Below are 9,472 nucleotides of genomic sequence, written 5' to 3' on the forward strand. Positions count from 1 at the left end.
ATTATCGGGTAAATTACTATCGTAAGGCGAATAGAACAAAACAACTCAGGGCAGGTTGCGCACGGTATAACCATCATCACGCGTATAATACAGCGCAAACCCGATGGGCGTATAAAAGAACAAATATAGGCTGAATAAGACAAAGAGCAGTACGAATGGCCGGCAGGATCCCCACAACGTACGAATAATAGAAACTGGTAGGACAGCACTATGCAGCAGGGACCATACGTTTACATAACTTTATCCGACCAAATAGTACTGTGTGGCACTGGTACGTCCCTTTTGTCTCCTGACATGACATTTAAAGGACAATGGCCTATAAATAGACATAATACAACCCAATCTTCACAGGAACCATCTTCGTTATACAATTCTTTCCAAAAGAGACCCAACCAAATATTCCTCACGTCCAGAGATCTACAAGTCTCTCATGCACCCGCGCCATTGGAATACATATAGTGCTGAATCCATGGTTTCAGGTAACGTTCTTTGAACATAAATTCTAACACCGTCCCTAATTCATCGATTTCGGCTAACCCGCACGATGATGGGCTACGTTTAACCACCCCATCTGAGATCATCATCTAATATCGAGATTATTCACGGTATTTCTGACTGGAGAGTTAAACTCAAAGGGCCCTTAAATCCCCCTAATTTGTTGATCAAGTGTAGACCGAACCTCATGGACTATTTTATGCTTGATCAAATGAGGCCATCTGTGGGACAACGGAGTTAAAAGGCTTGATAAATCTTTTTTCTTTTTTGTTCATAACATTCGCTGGTTCTCTCTGTTTTAGCCCTTCGCCTGACAGATTTCGGTAACTGTCTGAAACATTGTTCGTACATTATATCCACATTGTTGCCTGTGTCCATATGCAATCGTCTTATCTCATACCCTGACTCGGGTAAGTATCCTTTTACCACGATCGATGCGCAAGAAGTGTTGTTCAGTCGGATGGTGGGGAAGGAAATTTATGTCATTTCCCCTTCGCTTATATGACTAGCCTTGCGCTTTCCATCCCTCCACCGAAAGACACTTATCATGCGGGTATCTGCCCTCTTTCACTTGTTAATAGTGCGCGGCTAGGGCTGAAACAAAGAGAACTAGCGAATGTTATGAACAAAAAAGAAAAAAGATTTATCAAACCTTTTAACTCCGTTGTCCCACGGATGGCGCCATTTGATCAAGCATAAAATAGTCCATGAGGTTCGGTCTACACTTGATCAACAAATTAGGGGGATTTAAGGGCCCTTTGAGTTTAACTCTCCGGTCAGGAATACCGTGAATAACCCCGATACGAGATGATGATATCAGAAGGGGTGGTTAAACGTAGGCTGAAATGTCCCGTTCTTATTGATTAAAAACATTCCATATTAATTGATTTCGTTGCGAGGTTTTGACCTCTATATGAGACGTTTTTCAAAGACTGCATTCATTTTAAAACAAACCATAACCTTTATTTCATCAATAAAGGTTTAAAAAGCTTTACATAGATTATCAAATAATGATAATCTAAAATATCATGTTTACACACGACCATTACATAATGGTTTACAATACAAATATGTTACAACAAAATAAGTTTCTTGAATGCAGTTTTTACACAATATCATACAAGCATGGACTCCAAATCTCGTCCTTATTTAAGTATGCGACAGCGGAAGCTCTTAATAATCACCTGAGAATAAACATGCTTAAAACGTCAACAAAAATGTTGGTGAGTTATAGGTTTAACCTATATATCAAATCATAATAATAGACCACAAGATTTCATATTTCAATACACATCCCATACATAGAGATAAAAGTCATTCATATGGTGAACACCTGGTAACCGACATTAACAAGATGCATATATAAGAATATCCCCATCATTCCGGGACACCCTTCGGATATGATATAAATTTCGAAGTACTAAAGCATCCGGTACTTTGGATGGGGTTTGTTAGGCCCAATAGATCTATCTTTAGGATTCGCGTCAATTAGGGTGTCTGTTCCCTAATTCTTAGATTACCAGACTTAATAAAAAAGGGCATATTTGATTTCGATAATTCAACCATAGAATGTAGTTTCACGTACTTGTGTCTATTTTGTAAATCATTTATAAAACCTGCATGTATTCTCATCCCAAAAATATTAGATTTTAAAAGTGAGACTATAACTCACTTTCACAGATTTTTACTTCGTCGGGAAGTAAGACTTGGCCACTGGTTGATTCACGAACCTATAATAATATATACATATATATATCAAAGTATGTTCAAAATATATTTACAACACTTTTAATATATTTTGATGTTTTAAGTTTATTAAGTCAGCTGTCCTCATTAGTAACCTACAACTAGTTGTCCACAGTTAGATGTACAGAAATAAATTGATAAATATTATCTTGAATCAATCCACGACCCAGTGTATACGTATCTCAGTATTGATCACAACTCAAACTATATATATTTTGGAATCAACCTCAACCCTGTATAGCTAACTCCAACATTCACATATAGAGTGTCTATGGTTGTTCCGAAATATATATAGATGTGTCGACATGATAGGTCGAAACATTGTATACGTGTCTATGGTATCTCAAGATTACATAATATACAATACAAGTTGATTAAGTTATGGTTGGAATAGATTTGTTACCAATTTTCACGTAGCTAAAATGAGAAAAATTATCCAATCTTATTTTACCCATAACTTCTTCATTTTAAATCCGTTTTGAGTGAATCAAATTGCTATGGTTTCATATTGAACTCTATTTTATGAATCTAAACAGAAAAATTATAGGTTTATAGTCGGAAAAATAAGTTACAAGTCGTTTTTGTAAAGGTAGTCATTTCAGTCGAAAGAACGACGTCTAGATGACCATTTTAGAAAACATACTTCCACTTTGAGTTTAACCATAATTTTTGGACATAGTTTCATGTTCATAATAAAAATCATTTTCTCAGAATAACAACTTTTAAATCAAAGTTTATCATAGTTTTTAATTAACTAACCCAAAACAGCCCGCGGTGTTACTACGACGGCGTAAATCCGGTTTTACGGTGTTTTTCGTGTTTCCAGGTTTTAAATCATTAAGTTAGCATATCATATAGATATAGAACATGTGTTTAGTTGATTTTAAAAGTCAAGTTAGAAGGATTAACTTTTGTTTGCGAACAAGTTTAGAATTAACTAAACTATGTTCTAGTGATTACAAGTTTAAACCTTCGAATAAGATAGCTTTATATGTATGAATCGAATGATGTTATGAACATCATTACTACCTTAAGTTCCTTGGATAAACCTACTGGAAAAGAGAAAAATGGATCTAGCTTCAACGGATCCTTGGATGGCTCGAAGTTCTTGAAGCAGAATCATGACACGAAAACAAGTTCAAGTAAGATCATCACTTGAAATAAGATTGTTATAGTTATAGAAATTGAACCAAAGTTTGAATATGATTATTACCTTGTATTAGAATAATAACCTACTATAAGAAACAAAGATTTCTTGAGGTTGGATGATCACCTTACAAGATTGGAAGTGAGCTAGCAAACTTGAAAGTATTCTTGATTTTATGAAACTAGAACTTTTGGAATTTATGAAGAACACTTAGAACTTGAAGATAGAACTTGAGAGAGATCAATTAGATGAAGAAAATTGAAGAATGAAAGTGTTTGTAGGTGTTTTTGGTCGTTGGTGTATGGATTAGATATAAAGGATATGTAATTTTGTTTTCATGTAAATAAGTCATGAATGATTACTCATATTTTTGTAATTTTATGAGATATTTCATGCTAGTTGCCAAATGATGGTTCCCACATGTGTTAGGTGACTCACATGGGCTGCTAAGAGCTGATCATTGGAGTGTATATACCAATAGTACATACATCTAAAAGCTGTGTATTGTACGAGTACGAATATGGGTGCATACGAGTAGAATTGTTGATGAAACTGAACGAGGATGTAATTGTAAGCATTTTTGTTAAGTAGAAGTATTTTGATAAGTGTATTGAAGTCTTTCAAAAGTGTATAAATACATATTAAAACACTACATGTATATACATTTTAACTGAGTCGTTAAGTCATCGTTAGTCGTTACATGTAAGTGTTGTTTTGAAACCTTTAGGTTAACGATCTTGTTAAATGTTGTTAACCCAATGTTTATAATATCAAATGAGATTTTAAATTATTATATTATCATGATATTATGATATATTAATATATCTTAATATGATATATATTCATTTAAATGTCGTTACAACGATAATCGTTACATATATGTCTCGTTTCGAAATCCTTAAGTTAGTAGTCTTGTTTATATGTATGTAACTCATTGTTAATATACTTATGGAGATACTTACTTATCATAATCTCATGTTAACCATATGTATATCCATATATATATCGTCATGTCGTTTTTACAAGTTTTAACGTTCGTGAATCGCCGGTCAACTTGGGTGGTCAATTGTCTATATGAAACATATTTCAATTAATCAAGTCTTAACAAGTTTAATTGCTTAACATGTTGGAAACATTTAATCATGTAAATATCAATCTCAATTAATATATATAAACATGAAAAAGTTCGGGTCACTACAGTACCTACCCGTTAAATAAATTTCGTCCCGAAATTTTAAGCTGTTGAAGGTGTTGACGAATCTTTTGGAAATAGATGCGGGTATTTCTTCTTCATCTGATCTTCACGCTCCCAGGTGAACTCGGGTCCTCTACGAGCATTCCATCGAACCTTAACAATTGGTATCTTGTTTTGCTTAAGTCTTTTAACCTCACGATCCATTATTTCGACGGGTTCTTCGATGAATTGGAGTTTTTCGTTGATTTGGATTTCATCTAACGGAATAGTGAGATCTTCTTTAGCAAAACATTTCTTCAAATTCGAGACGTGGAAAGTGTTATGTACAGCCGCGAGTTGTTGAGGTAACTCAAGTCGGTAAGCTACTGGTCCGACACGATCAATAATCTTGAATGGTCCAATATACCTTGGATTTAATTTCCCTCGTTTACCAAATCGAACAACGCCTTTCCAAGATGCAACTTTAAGCATGACCATCTCTCCAATTTCAAATTCTATATCTTTTCTTTTAATGTCAGCGTAGCTCTTTTGTCGACTTTGGGCGGTTTTCAACCGTTGTTGAATTTGGATGATCTTGTCGGTAGTTTCTTGTATAATCTCCGGACCCGTAATCTGTCTATCCCCCACCTCACTCCAACAAATCGGAGACCTGCACTTTTTACCATAAAGTGCTTCAAACGGCGCCATCTCAATGCTTGAATGGTAGCTGTTGTTGTAGGAAAATTCTGCTAACGGTAGATGTCGATCCCAACTGTTTCCGAAATCAATAACACATGCTCGTAGCATGTCTTCAAGCGTTTGTATCGTCCTTTCGCTCTGCCCATCAGTTTGTGGATGATAGGCAGTACTCATGTCTAGACGAGTTCCTAATGCTTGCTGTAATGTCTGCCAGAATCTTGAAATAAATCTGCCATCCCTATCAGAGATAATAGAGATTGGTATTCCATGTCTGGAGATGACTTCCTTCAAATACAGTCGTGCTAACTTCTCCATCTTGTCATCTTCTCTTATTGGCAGGAAGTGTGCTGATTTGGTGAGACGATTAACTATTACCCAAATAGTATCAAAACCACTTGCAGTCCTTGGCAATTTAGTGATGAAATCCATGGTAATGTTTTCCCATTTCCATTCCGGGATTTCGGGTTGTTGAAGTAGACCTGATGGTTTCTGATGCTCAGCTTTGACCTTAGAACACGTCAAACATTCTCCTACGTATTTAGCAACATCGGCTTTCATACCCGGCCACCAAAAATGTTTCTTGAGATCCTTGTACATCTTCCCCGTTTCAGGATGTATTGAGTATCTGGTTTTATGAGCTTCTCTAAGTACCATTTCTCTCATATCTCCAAATTTTGGTACCCAAATCCTTTCAGCCCTATACCGGGTTCCGTCTTCCCGAATATTAAGATGTTTCTCCGATCCTTTGGGTATTTCATCCTTTAAATTTCCCTCTTTTAAAACTCCTTGTTGCGCCTCCTTTATTTGAGTAGTAAGGTTATTATGAATCATTATATTCATAGATTTTACTCGAATGGGTTCTCTGTCCTTCCTGCTCAAGGCATCGGCTACCACATTTGCCTTCCCCGGGTGGTAACGAATCTCAAAGTCGTAATCATTCAACAATTCAATCCACCTACGCTGCCTCATATTCAGTTGTTTCTGATTAAATATGTGTTGAAGACTTTTGTGGTCGGTATATATAATACTTTTGACCCCATATAAGTAGTGCCTCCAAGTCTTTAATGCAAAAACAACCGCTCCTAATTCCAAATCATGCGTCGTATAATTTTGTTCGTGAATCTTCAATTGTCTAGACGCATAAGCAATCACCTTCGTTCGTTGCATTAATACACAACCGAGACCTTGCTTTGATGCATCACAATAAATCACAAAATCATCATTCCCTTCAGGCAATGACAATATAGGTGCCGTAGTTAGCTTTTTCTTCAATAACTGAAACGCTTTCTCTTGTTCATCATTCCATTCAAATTTCTTCCCTTTATGCGTTAATGCAGTCAAGGGTTTTGCTATTCTGGAAAAGTCTTGGATGAACCTTCTGTAGTAACCAGCTAGTCCTAAAAACTGGCGTATGTGTTTCGGAGTTTTCGGGGTTTCCCACTTTTCAACAGTTTCTATCTTTGCCGGATCCACCTTAATACCTTCTTTGTTCACTATGTGACCGAGGAATTGAACTTCTTCTAACCAAAATGCACACTTTGAAAACTTAGCGTACAGTTTTTCCTTCCTCAATACTTCTAACACCTTTCTCAAATGTTCACCGTGTTCTTGGTCATTCTTTGAGTAAATAAGTATGTCATCAATGAAAACAATGACAAACTTGTCAAGGTATGGTCCACACACTCGGTTCATAAGGTCCATGAACACAGCTGGTGCATTAGTTAAACCAAACGGCATGACCATAAACTCGTAATGACCGTAACGTGTTCTGAAAGCAGTCTTTGGAATATCATCTTCTTTCACCCGCATTTGATGATACCCGGAACGTAAGTCAATCTTTGAATAAACAGACGAGCCTTGTAGTTGATCAAATAAGTCGTCGATTCTCGGTAGTGGGTAGCGGTTCTTGATGGTAAGTTTGTTCAACTCTCGGTAGTCGATACACAACCTGAATGTACCATCTTTCTTCTTGACAAACAAAACAGGAGCTCCCCACGGTGATGTGCTTGGTCGAATGAAACCTCGCTCTAAAAGTTCTTGTAATTGGCTTTGCAGTTCTTTCATCTCGCTGGGTGCGAGTCTGTAAGGAGCACGAGCTATTGGTGCAGCTCCTGGTACAAGATCTATTTGAAATTCAACGGATCGATGTGGGGGTAATCCCGGTAATTCTTTCGGAAATACATCGGGAAATTCTTTTGCAATGGGAACATCATTGATGCTCTTTTCTTCAGTTTGTACTTTCTCGACGTGTGCTAGAACAGCATAGCAACCTTTTCTTATTAGTTTTTGTGCCTTCAAATTACTAATAAGATGTAGCTTCGTGTTGCCCTTTTCTCCGTACACCATTAAGGGTTTTCCTTTTTCTCGTATAATGCGAATTGCATTTTTGTAACAAACGATCTCTGCTTTCACTTCTTTCAACCAGTCCATACCGATTATCACATCAAAACTCCCTAACTCTACTGGTATCAAATCAATCTTAAATGTTTCGCTAACCAGTTTAATTTCTCGATTCCGACATATATTATCTGCTGAAATTAATTTACCATTTGCTAATTCGAGTAAAAATTTACTATCCAAAGGCGTCAATGGACAACTTAATTTAGCACAAAAATCTCTACTCATATAGCTTTTATCCGCACCCGAATCAAATAAAACGTAAGCAGATTTATTGTCAATAAGAAACGTACCCATAACAAGCTCCGGGTCTTCTTGTGCCTCTGTCGCATTAATATTGAAAACTCTTCCGCGGCCTTGTCCATTCGTGTTCTCCTGGTTCGGGCAATTTCTAATAATGTGGCCCGGTTTTCCACATTTATAACAAACTACATTGGCATAACTTGCTCCGACACAACTTGCTCCGCCATTACTCATTCCGACACCATTTGTTCCTTTCGTTCTATTAACCCCTGGTCCGTAGACCTCACACTTCGCCGCGCTATGACCATTTCTTTTACACTTGTTGCAAAATTTGGTGCAGAACCCCGAGTGATACTTTTCACACCTTTGGCATAGCTACTTCTGATTGTTGTTGTTGTTGCGGTTATTATTGTTGTTGGGATGATTGTTGTAGTTGCTGTTGTTGTTGTTGTTGTTGTTGTTGGGCCGTTTGTTGTAGTTGCGATTGATGTTGCGATTGTTGGGATAATTGTTGCGATTATTGTTGTAATTGCTGTTGTTGTATTGGTGATTCTTATCACCGTTTTCCTCTCACTTTCTTTTGACTTGCTTCACATTGGCCTCTTCAGAAGTCTGTTCTTTAATTCTTTCTTCAATCTGGTTCACTAGTTTGTGAGCTATTCTACATGCCTGTTGTATGGAGGCGGGCTCGTGTGAACTTATATCTTCTTGGATTCTTTCCGGTAATCCTTTCACAAACGCGTCGATCTTCTCTTCCTCATCTTCGAATGCTCCCGGACACAATAGGCACAATTCTGTGAATCGTCTTTCGTACGTGGTAATATCAAATCCTTGGGTTCGTAACCCTCTAAGTTCTGTCTTGAGCTTATTGACCTCGGTTCTGGGACGGTACTTCTCGTTCATCAAGTGCTTGAATGCTGACCACGGTAGTGCGTAAGCATCATCTTGTCCCACTTGCTCTAGATAGGTATTCCACCATGTTAACGCAGAACCTGTGAAGGTATGCGTAGCGTACTTCACTTTGTCCTCTTCAGTAGACTTACTTATGGCAAACACCGATTCGACCTTCTCGGTCCACCGTTTCAATCCGATCGGTCCTTCGGTTCCATCAAATTCCAAAGGTTTGCAGGCAGTGAATTCTTTGTAGGTGCATCCTACACGATTTCCTGTACTGCTAGATCCAAGGTTATTGTTGGTATGTAGCGCAGCCTGTACTGTGGCTATGTTTGAAGCTAGAAAAGTACGGAATTCCTCTTCATTCATATTCACGGTGTGTCGAGTAGTCGGTGCCATTTCCTTCAAAATAGTCAAATGGAACAAGTTAATCATACAGAATATTAAGAGTAGTTAATAGTATTTCGTAGCATAATATGAACTCATTTATAAAAGCTTTTTCTTCATATTAGCGTTTTATAAGTTTAAATTCGGGTAGTACCTACCCGTTAAGTTCATACTTAGTAGCTAATATACAATTCAACTACTACAATTCTATATGAAAAACTGATTATAATAATATTTCGCGTTCAAACTTTTACACAATATTTTACAAACTTACAATACCGCTTATTTTA

This window comes from Rutidosis leptorrhynchoides, chromosome 2 (genome assembly GCF_046630445.1).
Source record: "Rutidosis leptorrhynchoides isolate AG116_Rl617_1_P2 chromosome 2, CSIRO_AGI_Rlap_v1, whole genome shotgun sequence".
Taxonomy (NCBI): Eukaryota; Viridiplantae; Streptophyta; class Magnoliopsida; order Asterales; family Asteraceae; genus Rutidosis; species Rutidosis leptorrhynchoides.